At 41.2% G+C, this 24,108-nt stretch overlaps 1 protein-coding gene across 1 annotated transcript in view; it reads right to left on the bottom strand.

Annotated features, from left to right (window-relative positions):
- The window catches only part of LOC105679089 (protein Tob1-like), a 159,076-nt gene that overhangs the window by 92,743 nt on the left and 42,225 nt on the right, over positions 1-24,108 (bottom strand). The window contains exon 2 of the mRNA XM_012378881.2: positions 18,935-19,107. The gene's annotated coding sequence lies outside the window, so the exon portion shown is untranslated. The remainder of the gene's footprint in view (positions 1-18,934; positions 19,108-24,108) is intronic.

Genomic DNA, 24,108 nt, shown 5'->3' with positions numbered 1-24,108 from the left:
CATATATGGACGTCATTCGCGTACGCGACAGGCTTGAGTGTCAATAGACAGTAAACTTTAGTAGTCGCTCAATGACGCGTGATACGTCACTGCGAAGCAACACACGACGCGAAGCGTCATCCTATTTAATCCGTCCCGCACGGAAAGAATTGTTTGCAAGAAGCGATAATTATTTTCCCCACCCGTCGATCCCGGAATAAAGTAATTTATCATTCTTGTTCTGTGTAATTACTCGGCTCGCAATTCGCAATTTATTGTTTCCGATAAAACACCGTCGCCGATGCTGTATTATCCCGCGGTTGTTTGCACGGCATGCGCGGTCGTCATATGCGTGCGACGTTCGCGCGCTTATACAGATCGCGGATGACGAGCACGAGAGGACTAATTACCGTTCATCATTCCAATCATCCCAGACTAATCGGGGGCTCCCCCCCCCCCCGTTTCGCATTAGACGATAATTTTCGAAAGCGTGCGCGGCATCAAATGACTATCTCATAACTGTTAAACTATCAATCACTAATCAATTGTGTGTAGAGATCAATAATTGCACGCGTTACATCAAAACGCGGACGAATTATAATTCAGTGACAATCTGTAAATTAATGAGAGATTTCCAATTCATTATATTTTATACGTTGAACAGTTCCGAAAAGAATGTCGTGTGTTTCACACACGATTGTGGGTGTTGGCGTAAAATTAATTATACTTCTGTCTTCGCATTTCTCTCATCTTCTAATGGGCGATCAAAGAAGATTTCTATTTATTCTCGCGCGGACGAAAACAAAATAGTTCCACGTGCTTTTCTTTCCTACTCAATGCCGACGAGGTTACGTGATGTATTTCAAAAATAGCGGCTTCGTTCTCCCTCATTGCGCAATCGACTGTCGCTGGTGTCAAAATTGTTTGTTATTTCCGTCGACACGATTTCCATCGTACATATTTGTTAAGATATGTCGAACAAGGACAAATATTCCCCCCCCTCCCCTCCCTCGTGTCAATACGCGGTAAGCTTTCGTCATTTCGAGACGCTTTTCCCCTTGAGTTTGTCGTACAATTACCGAGGGACTGGACTGCATCAGAGAATTCCTTAATAGCGCGTGAAACGCATCGTGAGAAACGATGTGATAACATGGTTATCAGTTTAAAAATAGACGACCGATGTCGAGGTAATAGAAGCTAAACGATACACATGCGGAGGTAGACCTACATTTCATCACGTAGCAAACTGATTTGCCGCCGCACGCGTGATTCGATAAAATTACAAGCTTTAGATGTAACCGTGATGTCGCAAATTATAGCGGTTATCCACGCATCCCCGGCATCATCGAATCACCATTAGAAGAAGGTCTCCCAAAATTTGGGATATAAATAAAACAAGACGATCCTACAAGACAATAATTACTTTCATTACAAAGATTAACTGTGCATTTTGGTAATTGCGGCGCCGCGACTTGAATATTTACTAGTCGTTTTACGGCAATTCATTTCAATGCGCTACATTTACGCTCCCGTGTAATTTTAGCGTCAACTATATAAGCTTGCAATAAAGCATTAGAATGTATTAAAAGAAAAAGTAAGAACATTCGCAGTCGAATAATAAGTATGAAATTTTATTTGATTATAAAAGCACTGATCCGCTCAACCGTCTCGACAAAATTTTATTAATTAATAATTTATTCTGTGATTCACACATTCGGCGAAATCCGTTACGATAAAACAAAAAGTTTCGTTCCACAAAGAAGAGTTTTGACAAATATATCCTTCGCGATTAAATTGGATTTCACGTTGTTTATTCGTGATTTGTACTTTTTCACTCGACGATAATAGCTCTCAAACGCGCGCGCTATTTTTAAACGAAATTCAAGAGAATGACTTATTTAAACAAAGTGCTCATTTAATTAAAAAAGCTTATCGATTGACCGAGAAAGTGTATCGTCCAATGGTTATTTTATCCCCTTTACGCGGCACGTACCGTATCATTCCATAATTCACGATTTTATCGTGATTCAAAGTATGTAGCTCCCTCCACACCTCTGCTCGCGATGTCCGTGATATCGAGTACAAATATTACAAGTGTCCCGATACAAGCAGGCGTGCCGTAAATCAGGAGAACACACCGGAAGAACATAGGGCCGGAAATGGGTCGTGTTCGCGCGATCGGCCAAGTAAAAGTGGAGCGGACTTTATGGCTTGTAGGTGGAAGCGGTGGAAGATATAGAGTAGAACCGAGATAAAGCAGGAAAACCCGGTGCGGAGGGATAACGATAGCGTATAACGCTGGAATTGATTTTATAACCGTAAAAGCGTAAAAGCGGGAAGGGGTTGTGGCGCCCGTACTCTCTCATGTCGATCGTAAAATCTGTCCTACGGCCTAGTTTCGCTTCAGACCGAGTTTTGGTTGCAGTTCGTCTCTCATTCGGATCGATCTGCCGTTGACGGCACAGTTTCTGCTCCTGATCGATTTATGCGAGCCGCTTTATGGCGCGCGGGACGTTCGGAGTGAAATTGCAGTGAGATTATTAAGATCGATAAGATTAATGCAAACGACGCGTGACTAAAGTAAAGGCTAATAAATTCTGCACGCAATTTTGCCGTCGCGAATATACGTTGACGAAAGAGGAAGGAAAGTAAGAATCATTTTTCGCGAGATATTGCGAAAATTTATACGGCATTCAAAAAATGCTGGAGTCCAAAGAGGATTCGAGACTGCAGCCCGGTATCAGTAACAAATCGCGTCGTTATATACATTGTGGGTCTTCTAGTTTGCGCCCCTCCACTTTTTAAAAACGACATTTGTCACAGCGATGGATGGAATCCGCTTGGAGCGCCTATCTCGTTTGCGTGTATCACGGAGGATGGATGAAAAATCTCGAGCGTCACTTCAACTTATTAGTTCAACAAGACAACGATCAATCAATATTGTCGACAGTCTATCCTTCTCCGTCTCACTCGCTCGGCTTCTGAAAGACCATCACATTTCTTTACGCAATCGAATTTTTTGCTGACTCGCCGCCACGAAGCGACGGTTGAATCTCTCTCTTTTGCGTTATCCTATCCGCTATCCCGCCCTTTGAAAAGAGCTTTAAACGTTCTTTTCAAGGTTTTAGAACTTCTACAAAATCCACATTCCCCTGAAAGAACCGTAAAAACTGGCAGTTAAAGCCAGTCACTCTCGCGGGAAAATAATTTACGGTTCGCAAACTATCGAAATGCGCCGTGAAAAGAATCCGCCGATGATTTCGCGAATTTATATATGAGAGAAATGAAAGGACTACGATAAAAATTACATTTTCAAATGTTTAGTGCGATCTAATATTTTCCCTTATCAGGCGGGTTTGCAAAATCTATCAAAAGTTGAGAAAACTGCTTAACATATCTGGTTCCGAATAATCACTCGACGAAGATAAAGTCAGTTGGCTGTAGGTCAGAGTTCATCAAAATATGATTATCTACCTGTTTTCGATATCATCGAGAATCAACTATCATCCGAGAGAGAAGTACTAATTATCGATAAACCGCTCATCCGCGCCCAAATCGTATTTTCAAGCGGAAATCCAATTACGCTTTACCAATTATACAGATTCCACCAATTATACGGAGTGTGGTCGACGAAGTACAGCGGAATTAATAAAGCAAAACTCGCTAAAACAAACGTCGCAAAACAGAGCGCCGGCTCGTACGTACAGAGTTTCCGCGCAAGTGTCGCCTGTCTTTCTGCTCTCGCTTGCGACCGGGAAAAATCAAAGGGAGCAGCAACCGGCGCTTCTTTCTCAAACTCGCCTTGTTTGTCGGCGCTTCGCGAACTTGCTAACGGGTGCGAGTGTGTAACTCGTGTCGCTCGTCACGCTAAAACGAATTAAAACTTAGAGAACAAAGTACGCGCCCGGTACTTTGCTTCGTGTAAACAAAACCTCAGAGCGAGGTTATCGACCCGAACTTACAATCCCTCGCGACGTCAATCCCCAATGCGACCGCGCGCATTTCAAGTTCGCAGATATAAAATCAAGTGCCGCGGCAGTTAAACCAAAAAGTTTACGTGCCTCACGCTGTCAAGAGAGAGAGAGAGAGAGAGAGAGTATTCGCAAGCGAGGAACGTCGTACACTCGCCAAGTTAATACCGGAGAGGAGCCTGACGCTGCTGAAAATGAGAAAATTCCTTTCTTTTCAATGTCTTGGCTGGCAATTTAACACGTGTCGGCCAGCTCGCTCGCTCGCGCGTTGTTCCAAAATTAAGTGCACCGAATGCATTTTACGACGCGCTGACCTTTGTCAACCGTCGATGCTACGTTACTCTTTTGTCGAGGAAATTTGAAGCTTCGGATCCATCAGCGGCAACCGTATCGGATTGTAACGTCAGAAGCGAGAAACTCTTTCTCGCATCATGCGCACCAAAATAGAAGCAATATATATAAAAATAATAAAATAAAATAAGGCATCCTTTAATACGCGATTCCGTCTTTCCCCAGAAAAACTTTTCGTATGCCAAATCTATGCGCTGAATAAACAAGCTTTTCAATTTCAAAATAAACAAGTTTTTCATCGGAAATCCAGCAATGGAATTCCGTTGTGACTTTAAATCCGCTCTCGTTATTAAAATTTCGTGCTCGCCGTATTGCGATGTATTGTATTACTTTACGGAATGAAATAAACGCGATACAGGGCGCGATCGACAACAAATCATAGCCAGGAAAATAGTCAGACGAAAACTTTAATCTTCCGGCGCGGTGTTTGCGACGAAACTTTTCGACGCTCGCGATATATCAACCTAAGAAACTTAGCGAGCGTGGCAAAACTTGCGAATAATTACGTTCCGAGGGGCGGCACTGGCGAGGTGTAGATAAAAGGCGCTACGCCATTTCCACGCGGTGTCCTTTCAGTTTCTGACTTTTATTAGCTAAGTTGGTCAGCTAATCAGTACCGTGCACGTATATCATTCTTTGCCAGCGAGGAACGAGCAATAAAAGAAATTAATTTACGTCATTGCTCCAGAATATTTGACTGGAACGTTGCCACGAGAAAAGGAGGAGCGCGCTACCTTTTTCACCGACGTATCTACTACAAATCGAACGGAAGAGATGAAAGAGAGTGACGGTCAAAGTAAAAATTCCAACACCGGTATAGCCGGCAGAATAAAACGATCGGCCGACAGATCGTTCTTTTTTTTTTTTTTTTTTTTTTTTTCGACACGCGATTCGCCGATCAGGACACGCGCGGACCTGCGCGCGGCGGACTCGATCGGATAGTTTCTGGCAAAAGCTCTCGCTAACAGCGTATCCTCCGGTGAGATTACGCGAGGAAAGCGAACGTTGATTAAATCCTCGGAAAAAAGTGGAATTAAAGCTTTTTGCCAGGGGTGCCATTTAATCTACCCGCGTATGTACGGCCACACTCGTGCTTTTCGCTGTCCCAACTGGTTTTCGCCAGATGAGGATTCTTTCGATTGCGCCGCAAGTAGGCGACGTTCGGAAAAGACGACGTTTGGCAAATCTTGGCCATTTTTCAAAATAGGTCATGCAAACGTTCCGCGTCGACCCTCCGCGCTATACACACATATTTCCCTTCTCGTATCTCTTTTATTATCCCGCGGCGTATTGATATGGATTCGACATTTGTGGAAAATCTTCGCAAAAGTTGAAATAAAACAAAGTCTTCCGAAAGCGTTGGAAATGCGTTTATCGCGCGATATATCTTCCCACGTGGGCGTATAATGCAGACAATCGCGATATAATGGGGAGATGGAGTTTTCAATTAAGAGCTCAATATCACGCAATTATAATCAAATTATCGGAGTAAAATGAATTTTCACTCGGATCAACGAAAGTCTTCTGCCGCGTTGATTCCGGTTTCGGCGAGCAAGACGGGTTCGGTCGTGCGAGAAAAAGGAAATGCGCGAAATAACGTCGGAGTAGCAAGAGGAATGCGAGGATACTCAGCCGACGCATCGAAGCGTGAATCGGCGGAAGATGTTGAAGCAACGCGCGCACCAATATTCCACGACATATCGAAGTAACGAGAAAAAGAGGAAACGGCTTCTTCATCCCCTATGATACGCAAATTGGACGTCGAATTCGACGTGACGAAGCAAAATGAATTTTTCTTTCATTCTCCGTTTCTTTTGTGCTCCGCATCTGAAATAATACCGGTGAAAAAGAATCTATTTCGTATGTTCTATCGAATTAATATCAAACGTCATACCAAAATCGTTGCACATCTCCTTTCTCGTATTTATTTCCATTCTACACCCGTTATTTCGCAATGTATTATTTATCCAAACATAATCGCATTGATTAAAATTTCGAGACAATTCGAGAATCGATGAGAAACAGAAAATTTTGAAAAGCCGAGGCGTTAATCCCGAGTACATCGAAGCAGCGGAAGCTCGAATAAGGCGCGAACAGGAAGAGCTGCGCGGGACGGAAACGAAAACGACAGAGTTAGCCGTCAAAAATGCAGAGTGAGTGTGCATCCTGTAGTTACCTACACAAATTTCCATTGGGCCAATTTAAATATGCATGAGAGCGAAAAAAGTGGGACCGGGTGCAGCCGGGAATGGGACAAAGTGAGGGGGAAGGTGGGTTGTTTCGCGGGCGACCTCGTTAACCCCTGCGGAAGGCGCAGGTCGCAAGGGTGGGATCGTGGGTGGCCGTGAGAGACGCGATTGATGGAGGAGGACGAGAGTGAATCTCCTGGATTATCGTGCGCGGTAATCAGCTCTCCCCGGCGAGTGTCGCCAGATCGGCATGCCGGGAGAGATTGTCGAACGCATATCTGCTGGAAATGCCGAAGAGATTGACGTCAGCGGACGGCTGCGTCCTCGTTTAAGCTGGAGCCCGTGCACGCGAATCGATATGATTGGATCGGCAAATAATGGCGGGCCGCTCGCTTGTCCGCGGGGAAACGCTCGTTTCTTAAATATGCACGAAGAGCGTTTCTGGACCGAAATATATGGGAGTGGATGTTTCGCAAGTGGGATATGAACGCTCGCTTCGAGATGGAGTTCTCATATACAGGGTGTTCTTTTATGACCCACTAAATATTTCTGTTTCCCTGATACATTTTAGAAAAATAAAGTGCATTTAAAAAATAAATGTTTCGAAAAACTGCTCGTCTAAAACAGAATCTTATACGGAAACTTTTCTTAAAATATCTAAGATAGATTCATATTTTCCTTTCTCTATATTTTGATATTGTTATGACATCAACAAATTAAAAGACTTATTATACACTACGGTGCAAAAAAATTTTCTTTTAATTTATTGCTTCAAATATATTTTAAATGTGTAAAATAAGTGTATGTATACAAATAATGAGTGTTGCAAGAATTTGTAGAATAAGTAATTTTTCCTTTTCGTTTGTTTGAAAAACGAGAATCAACGTAGCTTTAGAGCTGTGTAAGTGAATGACGCGTTAGAAAGTTGACTAAACTCGAAATACAATGCGCTCGAAGGGCAGTGAACTCCCAAATATGTCTGATCGCGTAAGTATCATTTACCACGTTGACGTCGACAATGGTCGAGCGTCATGAAATTATTATCAGCAAGCGCGATATTGCGGTTAATAACAGCAATTTACGCGTCATAATGATGCTAACTAAATAGTCATTTCCATGTATACTTAAAATATTTCTATCCTCATTTACATCACGTGAGTGAGTCCAATATCGTTGAGAACGAAATATGTAGGAGCTTATCTTTTTCTAATTGAAAACGCGATAGCACATGAACGAAACGTGACGCGACGTTATTGAGCAATATGTTCCGGAGATTATGCGAAGAAAGGACATAAGCGTCTGTTGATTAATCCGGATGTAGACTGTCGTGCAATGACATCAATTAACAGGTGGTATCGTATTCTCTTTCTTCTGCGAGTTAACGACTCGGTTGTCGACCAGTCAGCTTTGTTTGTCTTTATATATGTGTACGCGACGAATATTTTCGATATATATGTGTATATGCGATCGCAGCGAGATCATTGCCACGGCAAACCAGAAGAATCATCACCGTTTCTTTGTTTTCGACGTATGTAATTTAATCCGTCGCGCGAGCAAATCGAAAATTGCAGTCGAGTAACAATCATCAGTGAAATTACGAAAGATTAATTCATGCTATAAGAGCAGAAAGCGTACTTGTAAAAACAAACTTATCGAAATATACAACTAGCACTCTACGATGTAGAAAGTGTAACCGAAATGTATCCAATTAGCTTCTTTATACGCCTTTAATGCTCCGTGAAAAATTCTTTTTTTCTGCAGAGTAAAAACCGTTGAGTTTTGTGGAAGAAAAAATTCACAATTTGAAATAAATTTCCCTAATTTTGGAACAAGATTCTATGAAAATCGATAACGTACATATCGCAGTCCATTGATACTTTAATTTCTCTACGTAAAAATTTACGATTGGCATATTTCGGGTAGATCTAGGTAACGCTGCTCGCAGATAAGCACGGATTTATTATCCCTATTAAAACGCAACTGTCTAACCGGAGAAATGAAGAGAAACTCGCGATGGGTTCCGAAAGACATCCAAGGTTGGTTCACATGTAATATCATCGCCTTGACGAGTAGCAGAAGGAGATTCGCGGAAGAAGCGATCATCAGCTGATACGTGAGGCGAGCCCACGGGAGCTGCAGTCACGGACCGCAGATGCACGGAAAAGGCAATCATAACTTTCAATTATTCTTAAGCTACGCCTGACCCCTTCATCATCCTGATAACATCGTTCTCCACTCCCGAGCCCGCTACTTTCTCGTTCCAGCTGTCGCTATCTTCTCTGCTTTCCGCTATTTGCGAATATCTCGTTGATTGTATACAGCAAAAGCAGCTCCCGATTTTTCTCAGTATTTTTCCGTCCGCTCATATCGCGGACGTGATGACAGACTGCAGAAAACACTCAGAAGATCGGGAAAAAGTTTTCATAGATCATTTCATCATTTAGCAAGATACAAGCAGTCGTGTGCTTTGATCAAAACTTAGTTCTATATTTAAGAATAAAAGATATTTGTAATTATTTGACAATTTCTTTTTTTTTTTAAATCACGGAAAATAGAGTCCAATTTTTGCTGTAAAATTGATTTTAAATCAATTTTAAGACAAAATGCAGAGAATCTGAAATCTCTGTATTGATATTCATATAAATTTATTTAGTCTCAGCTTTTAAAATCTTGCTAAAGAACGGATGTTTACGACATGTATGAAATCTCATGTATGAAATCTGGAAGAGATGCTTATCTCATACGAAGAGACTCGCGCAAGGCAATCACGTTTTTCTGCTTTCGCTTTAATAAGGTTTTTAGTGAAAAACATTGCGCGTAACAGCAACTGCATAATTGAGATTGTATATAGAGCAAGTCGCGCGCGTGGAATGCGTGCAGCGAGGTGCAACTTTCTTCGATAGTCTGCCGTGAATGCAAGGTCGTGTAGAATTGTGTGCAATATTTTCAATAAGGTAGCCGCGCAATCTCAAGATTCCAGCATTGATCTATTAATAGATATCCTGTTAAGCCCAGCATATAGCGCTATTGGAATTTCCACTCTTCTGTTAACGTATCGTCCGTGCAAAGTAATGGTAACGTTGCCATTTTGTCCCAACATCCGCAATGCTTATCGCGGTCATGTTTGTAAGACATGAAAATTAAGTGAAACTTTTCCACACGTGTTCTACGAAAGATTATTGTCGCATAAGCATATATAAACATATTACGTACAGATAGTTGAAGTTTAATTACATTTTAAATTGATATTGTCACGTAGAAGCAATAAAAAGTGAAAATATAAATTTGTTTTACGATTTATGATAAATGCATAACAAACATAAATTTATTTTTATAAAAATATTAATTATTTTTCCCTTTAAAATAAAAGCTGCTAATCATATGATGTAAAAAGCATAATTCCACGCAATTTTCATCGATAATATAAAATTAATTATACAACGAGAAGTGAATGGTGCATATGCGATAACGTGACAATATAATCGCACATCTGAATTTTGATATAACGTCCTTTGTATTAGAATTGGATTGTAACCTGCTCTTTGTGCGAGCGAAATGGCTCCCACACGAGAACAGCGGCGATTGAATTTCTACCGCAACGCTATTTGTATCACCCTAATACAATTAAGCATAACTTTATGTACGAAGTACACGTAATGATGAAAATTAGTTTATGCTCTTCATATCCATATTCATCAATAAATCCCGATATATCGTAGAAAATCTACATCCAGCTAAAATCGAATGTTTGCATTTAAGATTCTTCATGACGTAATAATTCATGTTTCTAAATTCTGCCTTTATATTTTCACATTTTTTGAAATATATTTTATAAATCAACTTCGCGTAAATATTGCGACGAATGTTTTCTTAAACGTGACTGAAGTGTCCTCGTCAAATTGCGTTTACGTTCGTATTACGAAAAGAAAAGGTCGAACGTCGTCCGATCTGCGGCATTCTATTGATGACACGTGCCCCGCTATTTTTCTTCCTTGCATCTCATTTCGCTTTGTTACTCGTGTCTCACGAGAGATCCTTCGCATACACCGAGCAACGGCGTTTCAACGTACAAACATTTCGTCGAGTGAGAGAAAGGCTTTCATCCGCGACGAGGATTTATTGGCTTGAAAGAATCGACCCTTTTGATGCATCTCACGGTGCAGTCGCGCGGCACGGAGAACTGCGGAGTTGTGCCCCTTTCGCAGAATATTCCGTCACACATAGCTAACCGACCTGTGCATCAGAATCTTACATGCTGTATTTCCAGTTCTCGCTAATTCAGACAGGCGTATAAATCTCGCCACAAAAGGATCCGGCGGAGGCGCATTTTGCGCAACATTCTGCGAATATCATCGCGCGTATCATAATTAATTATGCTCGACGTTTAACTCTTGATCGAGCAGCGTTTCGCGATGGCGCGGGCTTTTCACGATGATTCAACGCTTCTGGACGCACGCGCGTATCATTTTCGCACAGTCGATGCATTTTCTCGCAGCAATTACAACGAAATTGTCAAAGAAGCTCTTAATCAAACAAATTTTCCGGTCTCAATTTTAACATTATGACAATTCACAGCCGGATGTTTGACAATATAATTAATGCAAAAGTTATAAATGCTTGATCATTATGTCAAGCGAGTGAATAAATACTTTCTCGCTTGATATTGATTTATTCATAATTTCACATCATTTCTGTTTGCGCATTGATCATTAAAGATGAAATTATCTTTTTAAACAACATCGAGATATTTGCTGAAATAATTCTTGATTACATAAAAAGAGGCGGAAATTAATTTCTTATTAGTATTTACAGGTGTTTATGAAAAGATCACGAAATCGCGTGCAGCATTCGTGAATCGCGTGATCCGTCGACCAAAGGACGAGTTCTGACGTGCATATAGGTCTTGACCTTTGGCTAACTATTAAAGGAAGTATTAAGCGAGAGTCATAACTAGACGTTGTTTCTTCACCTCGCGGAAACGCAAAACGATAAAAGTATTTTTCATAATTCTCATCATCATAGATTATTACGTGATAACAACTTTAAAGATTAAACTTCCGATTTTGCAGCATAATCATTTCTCTAATAATTAAATTGTTTCATATACTACAAAATATTAGATCCCACGAATTATTTTTAAAACTTTAATCTTCCAATAATCAAATATTAAATATCACGTGAAAATAACGTCGTTCTCTTATAAAAATAAAGTCTTGTGAAATATTTATGACTTTACAAATAAAATTGATAAAAACTAAAAAATTTAAAAAAGTGAAAAACAAAAATGCAAAATACTATTTCAATTACATTTATATCTTATTTCTAGAAAAACTACTTGAAATTTAATGATGTAATCGAGATTTCGTGCACAGCGATTTGATAAAAATTATTTTCCAATCGCTCTGAAATAAAAGAGTAGAAAATTCTACAAATTATACCCACATTTATAATGTCCATAATAAAAAATGTTCTTTCCAGGATATTTGCATACACGTGAGTGCATAAATGTGATTCAAATTAGCTTTTCACCGAGCTGATTTTACCAAGCTGACGTTTACACCAAGCGATTTTTCCGCGCAAGTTGTTACGGACGAGTAAAGCGACACAAAAGGTCAAAATGAAAATTAATAATGTCGCGAGCCGATGTGACGTTACGCAAATCCGGCGGCTAGATGTCTCGCACATCCGCGCGCCATTTACGTAAATGCGTGTGCACGAAATGCCATTACGCATTCGGCGATAACGCATGTCATGCGCAACCGGCAGCACTTTGCTAGTGTTGACTCTATGTACGAAAAATGTATTTGTGTGTGGTTATCTTTAAATCGATTTCTATGTTATGCAAAACGCGCTACAATTCTTAATTGTCATTTTAAAGAAACAACAAAATTCCCAGATAATAATAGTTCGAAGGAATCCGATGCTAATGGAAAATGTACGGAATTGATCTACCGAACCCGTAAGTCCTTCTTAACATTTAGCATTAGTTTATTTCATTCTGTGACATTTTTCCCCTAATAACTAGTTAAAAGGTAACTGTAAGTATTAAAACTATCGTTAGCTTTAAATACGTGGCATCAAAGACATCCAAGTAGCATTAAGCTTAATTAAAACCGCTTAGTAATGCGACAAACTTAGGAAAAACTCTTTCTCTCTCTCTTTCTCTCGTAACGCTGTGACATTATGCAAAGATAACGAGACAGACGTTGCTCGATTTATAATGTGACGCTAAACGATGGCGTGTATTTGCGGCGTAAGTATAACAGACCGAATCAGCACGGTCAACCGCGTATGTATGTATCGAAAATAATTCAATCAGTCGAATACGTGACGAATGATGAAAGCGCAATGCGTGTAATTAGCAAATACATCGCATAAGTATCGGCTGTTGCGGCGCTCGCTGGACACCGGCGAAACAGTCCCGTCGACAAATAATTACGACCCCCGCACCGCCTCGCGTTACACAAAAGCGCGCGATTGCGCCCGGAGTGATCCGCATAATTATAATTCGCAATTAAACGCGAGCTCTGTTGAATTTGGAATCTCCACCACGCCCAGCGTTCGATGTATTTTAGGAAGGAACCGCTGCGCGCTCGTAATATAGAACGCGTTCAACCAAGTTTATGTTTCATCGCTCGCGTAATGTGGAGAGTGTAACGAAAATACTTGGGAAGCCAAAAATTTATCCACTTTCAACAGAAATTTAATTTATTTGTAGTTAAATTTAATTTGTTGCAAATTATTATAATAATGATATAATTTGCATTATAATTATGTATTCTCGCTTATGCGTGCTCTCTCCTCTGGAGAGGAACTTTAGATTATTATAAAACTCATTACTGCGGTAAATAAGTGGAAAAATAGTGAGAATAACTGCGCGAGTTATGAATTTCGAGATTCATTCTTTTGTCTTCAAATAAAATCCACTAAAAGTTCCAGTTTATTTATTTGATTAAACGCACTAATTTACACAAAATTGCTGCAAAACAGTTCCTTACTTATATTTGTATAAAATTAATTATATCGTTATAAAATTTATGAACTCACAAAATCATAAATATTCTGATTATTTGCTTCATTATTGTTCTAATTTGACTGAATTATATTTTTGCATCCCGAAACAAAGAAGCGCGTTGCACTTGATGCGAAATGTCTATTCAAAAGTCAGCCGTGTGAACTAACGATACGACTCAACGCGTTTACGTTCATCAGGTTTCCGTGCATCGTAAACATCGCGCCAGCGAGCTGCATCTGCTGCATTCACATGTTTCGCGTGCTTTCATCCCTATTCCGTATTTTTGTCGCCGATCGCTGCTGACATGTCGGGAAAAATATTTCCGGAAAGCGAGAGAGCACTTTCGATGTTTGGTCACACAATATAAAGCACAATAGGACGTAATCTCCGCGCATGAGCTTTTCGCGCGTTTACGTTTTCCGCTGACGCCCGAAGACAGTTTCAACGCGTCGATGCGAAGATCGTTATGACGTTTGTAAAAAAATACTTCACTGTTCGTAAACGCATTTGTTTATCGACGCGAAGCGACGTGAAGTATTAATGCAAACCATTCGGCAAATTGCACGATAATTTATTTAACAAGCAATTGGACTTTAATCATGAAATCGCTATATCGAGATCATATATTATCGGTGTTCAAAATTTCATAGAATTTTGAAAAAACTTTCGGAAATTGATGGAGATCATTTATGTGCTAAAACTTATCTTTTATTTCAGATTTCGATGATATTCCTGAAATTATACTGCGCCAATATTTTGACGATATTGTTACGCAACATATTATTCGATAAAGTTTAATCGCGCTCTCATTGCGGTACGTGCGTTATACGTTTCCGTTTCGCGAATTCGTAATTAAATCGGATCATAGAACGAACTTTCGAATTCATACTGGTCATTCCGTCTTTTTTTTCTCCTCCCCCGACTGTCACACCGGCTGCTGGTCAGCCTCGTCGTTCACCGCGAGTTCTAATTGTTCTCCGGAGAACAATTAATGTTCCGCACTGCTGGGAATCGTTAACGCGATTACTAGTACGTCTGTGTTTCACGAAGCGCGGGTGAATTTCAGAGTGTACGTGTGTTAGTAGAGTCACCAGTCATCGGTGCGTAATCAATTTCTCCGGCGCGACAATGGCCGAAACGTAATTAATCGCTGCTGGAAATTTCAAGGGAATTCGCCTCCTCCTCGCGAACTATTATCTACTTCTTCTTAACACCGTCACATCGGCACGTTGTAAAGCATAATACGTCCTTCGAGTGTAATTAACCGCCTAATCACGAGTTATGGCGCGCTCCCCGTATTCGCGATCAGTTTCGCTCGCGCAACTTCGTTTCGCTAATATCATTTTTGATTGTATAAACGCCACTCATTTGCAAATGATATTATCAACAAGTGACAACGTTCATTTATAATGAACAAAATAACGAACAATACGCCCGCAGTGATATAATAATATTCATATCACTAATGATATTAATTATATTATGTAGTATTTATACAATTATATACGAAACATATGTATAACCGGCAGTGTGCGTATAAGTATTTTTGCACCGTAAACAGAAAAAGTTTCTTTTTCTACGCAAATCTATAAATGCAAATAAATGCAAGTTTTTAAGGTTCGGCAACCTCAGCAAAAAGTCGTCTAATATATCTAAAACATTTGCATAGCATATTTCACTAAAATATTGAATTGCGCGAGCCGCACGATCCGTCACGGTAGTACCGTCTTGAATAACAGTAAACGTGACGGCCGATGAATACGAATAGAATGAGTTATCGCAACGTGGTATTGCACTTTCGCGACGGCTCTTCTTTTCCCCGCGCCGCCGCGCGTTTCTTCACGGACGGACTTTAAAATTGATAAAATACGACGTTAAGCGTATACGATTACCGTCATGTTTACTCCATGTCTCTCACATGTAAATTACATCGTACGCGATGTGAATTATGCTCAGATAAAACTGTCTTATGTAATATTGTCTTATTAATTACATATCAAAATGCAGAAACAAATTGACGAATTAAATTGTAGAATACTAAACAGCTCAGTAACTAACGCAAAGATTTGGCAATAAAAGAAATGGAAATTAAATAAAGATCAGATAAAATAGATAAGAAATATTTTACGTAAAGACTTTACGTCAAAACTTTAATTTAGTCTGTGATTTTTTTTACTACATAAAAGCTTCCTTGCGACATTGGGCTGTTTTTTATTCTAAAAGAATAACTCACTATCTATTTTTCGAATCGTTACTCTTTCCATAGCAATCAGTTATTTATTTCGAGCTAGTAGCGTAACTAATTATCGCATATGTTTCTACAATGAACATTTAAATTACAATATCCGTATTTGATCCTGCACACACAAAACTCCATAATAAAATCTTTGAAAATAGCCTTACTCTCAATGTTGTTCGCTTCGTGCGTCCAACACGAGAGTCAAATGCCGTGAAATCATATCGTGAGCGTGTACATACGTGAAGTGCGCTCAAAGTAAATCCCTGACGCGGAAAGAGCAGCAGATCGCTACGAAACGTGCATTACTCGGCGATAAAACGTTTTGCATTGTGGTACGCGTGAGAATATGTAAACAACAATGTAACAGCGCGAAGACATGGCAGAAGTTTACTCCGTGGAAGTTTGAGACATGTCGCGTCGGATCGGAGAAACGCGGGCGGCGGCGACGAAATGCGCTCGTCGGGAGAAAATATAATAGAAGAGAAAGAATGGACGAAGCGGAGTTTATGCGCGTGGAATTGGCCATAAACGGATACGCGATATGAGGCATCGAATGACGTAAAACGACCCGCCATGGCCGACGCGCCATGGCTGACCCGTAGGTGAAAGGTGTTCCTCCGAGCTTCGCCCGCGGCGACACGCAATTATTTCTGTCTTTTAGTAGCTTAGATATATAATAACGGTTATTATTATTTATTATTTATTATTAACACGTACGATAATAATTAATCGCGATGCCTCCTACGTTCGTCTTTTCGCGCGACCTTCGCGGATAAAATTAACATCCTACACCACTGCGATCCACGATTAAATTTTACGATATTACTTTCAGCGGCGTATTATTCCCGTGACGCTTTGTATCGCAAGCGGCCGACACGTTTGATAATAACTAAACGCGCGCGCTCGTTCGACGTTTATATTGCAATTTTACAATTGTATAATTATCCACACGTGCGCGCGAAGAAGAACACGTACTCGAAGTGTTACATAAAGAAAGCTCTGACAGTTTTTTTTTTTTTCATTTCTGCGACGCCGTTTATTATCGCGGGACTTCCACGTATTGCATAAGCGGCGCATTGCGAAAACTGTGCCGACATTGTTTAATCGTCGCCCGCGCCGGACGACACTTTTACGACGCGTTTAAGCACCGTTTATAAACGCATTAAATAAACGCTCTTTTTGCAGATTCTATCGCGCGCCTTGCGGACGCGTTATTAACGCCGCGAAATGCCGCTGTGAAAATCTCATTAAGCGATGTCATTGTTTCGCGGACACCGCGATCGCGTCTACCTTTGCGTTCGATAAACGCACAAATATGAGCCAAAAGCCGGATGCTGCCTGAAGAGACGGCACGATTTATCGTTCCGCTTTTCACGCACATTAAACGCACCATTTTCACGCGAAATATGTATATTCCGTTATTATTCGCGAATTTTTTTTTCGCCGAGGAAATGGAGTGCTCACCTCGCGCCGAGAATACAGGCTGAATCATTCCTAATTAAGCGTCCGACCAGGTGCCTTTTTCGACAGGCAAAAACACAATTTTCCCACTGTGAATACTAATTGGAAAGCCGGAAATGAAATTCTTCGCAGGATTCGCCCGATGCGTTTAATTGCGCCAATTCGCAATAGCGCGAGGATGGGCAGAGCGGGCGGGCAGCTAGAGATAGGTCCATGGTGGAAAATTGGGTTACGGCGGTTTCGATTCGATCTGCTCTCGTGCGAGCGCTCATTATCCAACATTATCCCGGCCGACCTGCACTCGCTGCGCGTGGCACAATGACAGATCGCGCAGTCGATTGCCTCTCTTCCGCGACTGTGCGGTTCTGTAATTTATTTAAGCGCCAGCGAGCACGCGCACCATCATCGCTCGACACGAAATTTCGACTGCTAACTATCGAGAGGCACGGCGGGCGCAATTAACCACATATACTAGTAGCAGTAATAGTATCATTTAATCCCGCGTTTCACGATACTGTGCTTAAACACCAAAAACAAATAATTATACGTATAGTTAATTGAATACAAATATAAGCACGCACAAAATGACGAAGGATAGAAAGACAGAAGCGTAATACGGTAAATTATAATATAAATGTTCACATTGCTGTGCACAGTATTTCGAGTATTTTCCGTTCATAAAATGTCTTTTGAAAATTCCCGAGTGATCAAGTGATGTTTGCATAATATTCTTCGACAGTTATTGATTTAATTTTCGAAGACAAGAGATAAACTGGGAGAAGTGAACGTGTATTTCAAATTGATTTTCGAATCAACGCAGTTTTATATGTACATCACGAGTACATTGACAGGAATGTTAAAATCAATTGCTCAATTGCTGAGCGATGTCGAGGCGCGATTATTGATTCAATAGGTACCACCCGTGCACAGAGTAGCAAATTGTACCTTCGTAGTTACGAACGTACAAATTGCGGCGCGCCGTATCAGCCGCCGCCGATAAGCCATCGTTGCTGCGCGCGGCCGATTAGCATAATTCCAGAAATACCGGAGTCATTCTGGCGCACGTGATACCGTTCCGGCGATAGCGGCCGAAGAGCGAAAGCGCACCTGCACGCGTACGTTATGCGCCTAAACGCGCTATAATGCGCAAACTATTCCGAACGCGGGAAATTCCGCCGAGTTGGATATATGTACCGTTTTTACAGCGGTATTATTTCATCAATATTCCGCTTATATGAGATCGCCGAAATAAACTGGACATTTTGTTGAGCACGCGTGCCTCCGATTTAACTCGCTCAAAGCTTTTCACGCATTAGCCGTTTACTTAGAATTCAGATATTTCATTGAAAAATATATATAATTTGTTATCTATTCAAAACTTTAATTATCGTACTAATTTGTCAAAGTCTTTTGATCTCGATGCGGAATAATTTTGTAATTATGAATACCTCGTTATTAAAATAACTGTCATTAATTGACGTATTTTTAACGCCCTTGATAAGTCATCCGATGTTTTCTTGATTCATTCTTCTATCATAGAATAATTATTGACGCGCAATTAATGTTTCCCAAGAAGCATCAGATGTTGTAACGTTTCGCTCGACAGTTAATTAAATCGTTCTATCATTTTTTACGTACTTCGCGATAAATATACGTCATCGGTAGCGATTAACGTATTCTTAACTGCAAATCAAGCGAATACGATAATACGAGTAATGCCGCCACATACCTGGTTGTTTGCAGGAGACATCGTTTAATCCGCCGCTCGTCCGTCGTGAAAGTGAGTCGACAGCGACGCCGTGGCATTATGTCGTTTGACGTAATTAGCAGCTCGTCATTAATTCCCGCCACTCGTACGCGCACCGGGATGCAGGCGGGTGCATTCTACGAAAATAGCCGTCTCTGGAAAAACAAGGGAAATATGCGGGTGAAAATAAAATTCAGAGAAACGGGAAAATGTCAGCGGCGCGAATGCGCGCAAGGCTAATTGGATTTATTGCCTTTCACAATAACCGCGCACACTGATGAAAAGATAGGGAGCAGAAATCGCGGAGGTAAGTGCTTGTCATGTAAGGGTGAAATATCGTCCGAAATGGCCTGTAGCTCGGCAATAATCGCTGACATAGGCTCGTACGACGTTGATTTATCGTCAGTTAAGCATATATACCGGCGACTAATATTTTTTTTTCACGGACGTCTAAGGCTCCCCGTGGACACGCTCGCGGTCCTAATGTCTGCCAAAATCCTACGACGATTGCGCACTACGAATTTTGACGTAAGGTTATACGTCACAATCGTCGCACACGCGTATCCGATCGCGCAAGCTCGACCGCAAACACGGAACGAGACACGGATAAGCATTCGCGCGACAGTTAAAACGCGTGAACGCGATAACATTTACGTAACCCCGTTTTCTTCGCGTCGTCTTATCCTTGATGCCGACGGTGCATCTCTCGTAACATGTGTCGCGGTTGTCATATCTCATTTCACGATTCGCCGACGTTGAACGGCACTTTTTTTTTTTACGTCTTTTCTCTTGAGCGGAATATCGAATTTTTGCGCTTGACATTTCCGATCTGTGTACTTATTACACATTTAGCGCTGAGTGTGCCGTTCTGAATATTTCCAGTGAACGGCATTGATAACGGATAAAAATCAGACAGCTACATTTAGCGTAAAATGTTTACGATTAAAAATATATATCGGACTTCTTAGCGCAGATACATTTCATCCAAATTTGCCCTTTATACTTTTTTTATTTTTAAAAAACCGATTGCCTCACAATATTTCACTCTTCGCCGTACGTCGATTTCGTATCGCGGAATCAAATTCGTAAATATGCAACTGGAGCGGCGGTGGCTGACAACATTCAATTCCGTCCCGTCTGTGCGGCGCTTATTGGCCGCCATTCGAATTTCCCCGGATGCCGCGAATTCGTCCTCGTTTCCTTTTATTTGCATGCACACATCGCAGCAATTTCTCGCGTTTACTCGGCGTCGCCGTTGCGCCTCTCGCGCGTATACATCTCGAGCGAGATATTCGCGCCGGATTTCCGTCTGCCGATCGGAAATTGTTTCGCTGAAGCTTCACACGACGATGCCAATGAATAATTGCCGTACAATACCGACGGACGAAAAACTTTCGAAATCATCAACGTGATGCAAAAATAAAATCTTTTCTCTCTCGTGCGCGCGCTTTCGCGCGGCAAAGTGCCGCATGCGACAAGAACGAGGAGAGTCATTAATAGTCACTATCACGTTGCCACGTTGTCGGCCCTTCTAATCAGCTCCTCGGACCGAGTTAGTTACTTCGCCGAAGTCTGTAATCAACGCTTCCTCTACCGGCGGCCACCATTAAGCAGGTACCGTCAGGACTCGTCCAAAAGTAATAATTACGACATTCCGCTGGGGTTCAATATGCGAGGCTACGGTGCGGATTTTGTGTACATAAAAGCGCACGAGTAATTCCGTAGCATCTTGGCAAGAAACTCGCGAAGGGGAATATTATTTTATTAAAATGAGTAAACGGGCGAACGCTTAAAGAGTCATTTAGCTAACTTGAAGAGAACTTTGAGACCCTCTCATCACTGTTTATTAACTAATATGATTAATATTTGGTTCAGCTTTAAATATCCCATGCACAGCATAATGCTTCTCCCTCCCACGAAAAATAAGCGTATTTTTAACGTAATTTTGCAGAGCATCTCCAAATGTCTCATTAACTTTCCTCTAAAACCTAGAAAATCAAGAAACTATAAAGAAATTATCACTGAAACACTGAAATATTTTCACATTAGACACAAAGTGCAGCCAGTTAAAACCACATTTCCCGTGTAAAATTTAGTAAAGCTGCTAAAATTTACTTCGTCAAATAATACCATTACGTGGGATGGGGAGGGGGGGAGGGGCATGTGAGAGAAAAGGCAGAATAAACTGAATTTAGTCGACCAATCGTAATTTCAAGCAATCCCAAAACGCCGTTAGGACTTTGTCTGGGTTATTTTGCTTTTCCGGGCGAGCACAGTCGCGCGACGGCGCATGTAATTTCCCATAGAGATTAACATGCAAAACTACACCCACTAAGCGCCGTGTCGCCTAGATAAGCAGATACATACATTAAAATGCTAATTATTTCGGGAGCGTGTCGGGGGACGCGGTGATAAAAGTAACAAACCCGCCGCCACTCTCGCCACCCGACCGTGCCTGCCGACCCTCATTAGAACGTGACCCGCGACGCCCCGCTCGGCTCGCTTGTCCTAGTCCGGCGACTTCTGTTCTGCACGACCACTTTGAATTCTAAAGTGCCCTTCAGCGAAGAATTCCCGCGCCAAGGAAAGCAGGTGGCGAAGAAGAAAAGTTCAGAATTATTTTCATCAACAGAGAATTTCATACTCTTATTCCATATTTTTAATTTAGATAAAAACTTGCTATTAATTAAAATAACTGACGGATATCAATGTTACATTCGAAGGTATAAAAAGCATAAAGAGCCTTGTAATAATGAGAATACATTATTCATCAAAAACATTCAGACTAATATTCTACAAAGTAAAATGTTAGAGAGATTTAAAATGATTTTATCGTCGATTTTTTTAATAACCACTGATTGTAATTCTAAAATTAATTAAAATTATTAATTATCAACTTATAATATTGTTATTTCTCTCGTTTATATAAAAATAGTGGTACATTTAAGCAATATGTCGTAATTGCAATGCATTCCTATCTTGCTACTCGGAGATTACAAAAAAATGTAATATAACGTGCCGCAACTAAAAGGTTAATAAGCGCGCTGCGCGTATTTTAATTATTGTGCTGCTCATTATCGGGCGGGCTAGTTTGTTTTGCGCAACGATACCGATTATTAGCGGATCTCGTATTTCAATGTATAATTATCGCTCGGTAAATGGTGAACGCGTGTGCGCGCACATCTGCAAATTCATTCACCGTAGCCGGTGTTTCGGCTCGCAAAATTATGATATCCACATTCAACGACCATTTAACGACCGCGCCCGCCCGCCCGTGCTAGAAAGTGCACAGTAATCTGAAAGAACCGAGTGACCTCTTTTGATAATAAATATGGAGTTTCTGATAATCTGCACGACACATGAAAGCGATGAGTGGTATCAAACAAAGCTGCGTTCACACTGCGATCGATCTTAATTTTCTTAACATTTCCGAACATTCTTCAGAAATGCATTAACGTGACTTTAAATTCAATCATTTTTAATTTAATAAATTTTCTTTTTCAAAATTGTTGATATAATTACTTAAATTTTTTTAAAAGGTTTGAAGGCAAAGGATGAACAGATTTAGAAGACGCAAGATTGAACAAAGTATAACGCGGCAATGGCGATTGCAAGTCTCCCAAGCTTTTCGACGTCGATCTAAGTTTTAGGAGATTTTTCATTAAAATGCGCCCAGCGAGGTAAAAAAAAGCCATTCGGTTTAAGGCTCGCGAACGCAATGATGCCGCCACGTAGTTTGCCAGTCCTCTTAAAGCGCTCACTCTCGTTTACCGAATGGAACGGAGTGGATCGCGCAGTGTGTACGCAGATTAACGAACCGTGCTCGGCTTCCTTCCGCCTCGTGGGGTCGCTTAAGAACCTGTTTGCGTGCACGCGGACCGATAGCTTCTTACGGGGCGATGGCGGCGGCAAGACGGAGCTTGAGAGAGCCCGGGTAACGCATTAATTCAAACCAAACATAATTACCCATGTAAACGATCGAGGAACCGTAACTACTATAAATACGTCTATCAGTTGTAAATACACCACGCATCTACCAGCCTCGATTCTTCGAGCGGTCCATCCTTATTTCGTATCTCTGCCTGTCAGACGATAGTATCTTGAAACGTTTGATAAATGAGAAAACTGGTTTTACTAGTTATCATTAAGTCATATCCGCAATATACAATATAGTTTGATGAGAGTAATATTTTCCTATTAATTCCACGGAATAAGAAATTTGAATAAACTTCAGCTAAGAGCATTAAATTTTCTTTCAAACGCATCTGAATAAATAATGATTTTGTAAATACAAGATGTGATAAAGAAAAGAGTGAGTAACACAGTTACGAATGACGTTCACGATGACATTAATAGATAATTTTCACAACGCTAATTAACAACAAATATTGGAAATAAAAAAATTTCTCAAACATATAGCTAGTTTCCCGTGCGCTGTGAATATTTTGCAGAAATCAGCGACTCGATCCGGGGAGATTCGATGGGGTGATAGGCGCCATAGCAGGTTTACGGGTGAATCGGCGCGGCACAATGAACGAAACAAAAAACAGTGTAACAGACTTGTCTCGTTATTTTGCAGTCGGACATTCGCTTATTCGGGTTTTGCTATCGACCGGTCGCAACAATGAGAGGAGAAACGGCACGACGCGGCGCAGCGCGGCGACGGTACGGCTGGCAATTATCGCTCCGACTGCAAACTCATTAGTGCGCTTTAAAGGTGGCCGTTACGCCTTCGCGGAAGCACAGCGAGCGGCGAGAAGAAATAGAAACATATTTGCCGCGATAACGATGCCGCCTGCAAATCTCCTCCCGCGAGTGGCGGCCGAGGGACGGTGGCGGGAAGGGCGGCGCGCGTTATTAACGCCAGAAATAAAATATACGACTCTTTTGTGTCGCTCGGCGATTGCATTGCGACGCCGTGGCGGCGCGTCGCGCGATGCATCGGGCGAATTAATTACTCGCCGCGATGACAACTAATTAATTCGCCGACCAAGATGCACGGTTACCTCTCGCGCCACGCGATGCTCTTACTTTCCGCTAATTAATACGGCTTGTTACGTATATTTATTTTGCGCTATTAAGCCTGCTTAACGGAAAACATTTCTCGACAGCGTTTAATCAATATCCGAGATCCGCGCGAGCCTCGGGAAAGAGGG

The sequence above is a fragment of the Linepithema humile genome, chromosome 2 (assembly GCF_040581485.1).
Source record: "Linepithema humile isolate Giens D197 chromosome 2, Lhum_UNIL_v1.0, whole genome shotgun sequence".
NCBI classification, from domain to species: domain Eukaryota; kingdom Metazoa; phylum Arthropoda; class Insecta; order Hymenoptera; family Formicidae; genus Linepithema; species Linepithema humile.
The sequence above is the reverse complement of the archived record's forward strand: the minus strand, read 5'-3'. Positions and strand labels throughout refer to the sequence as shown.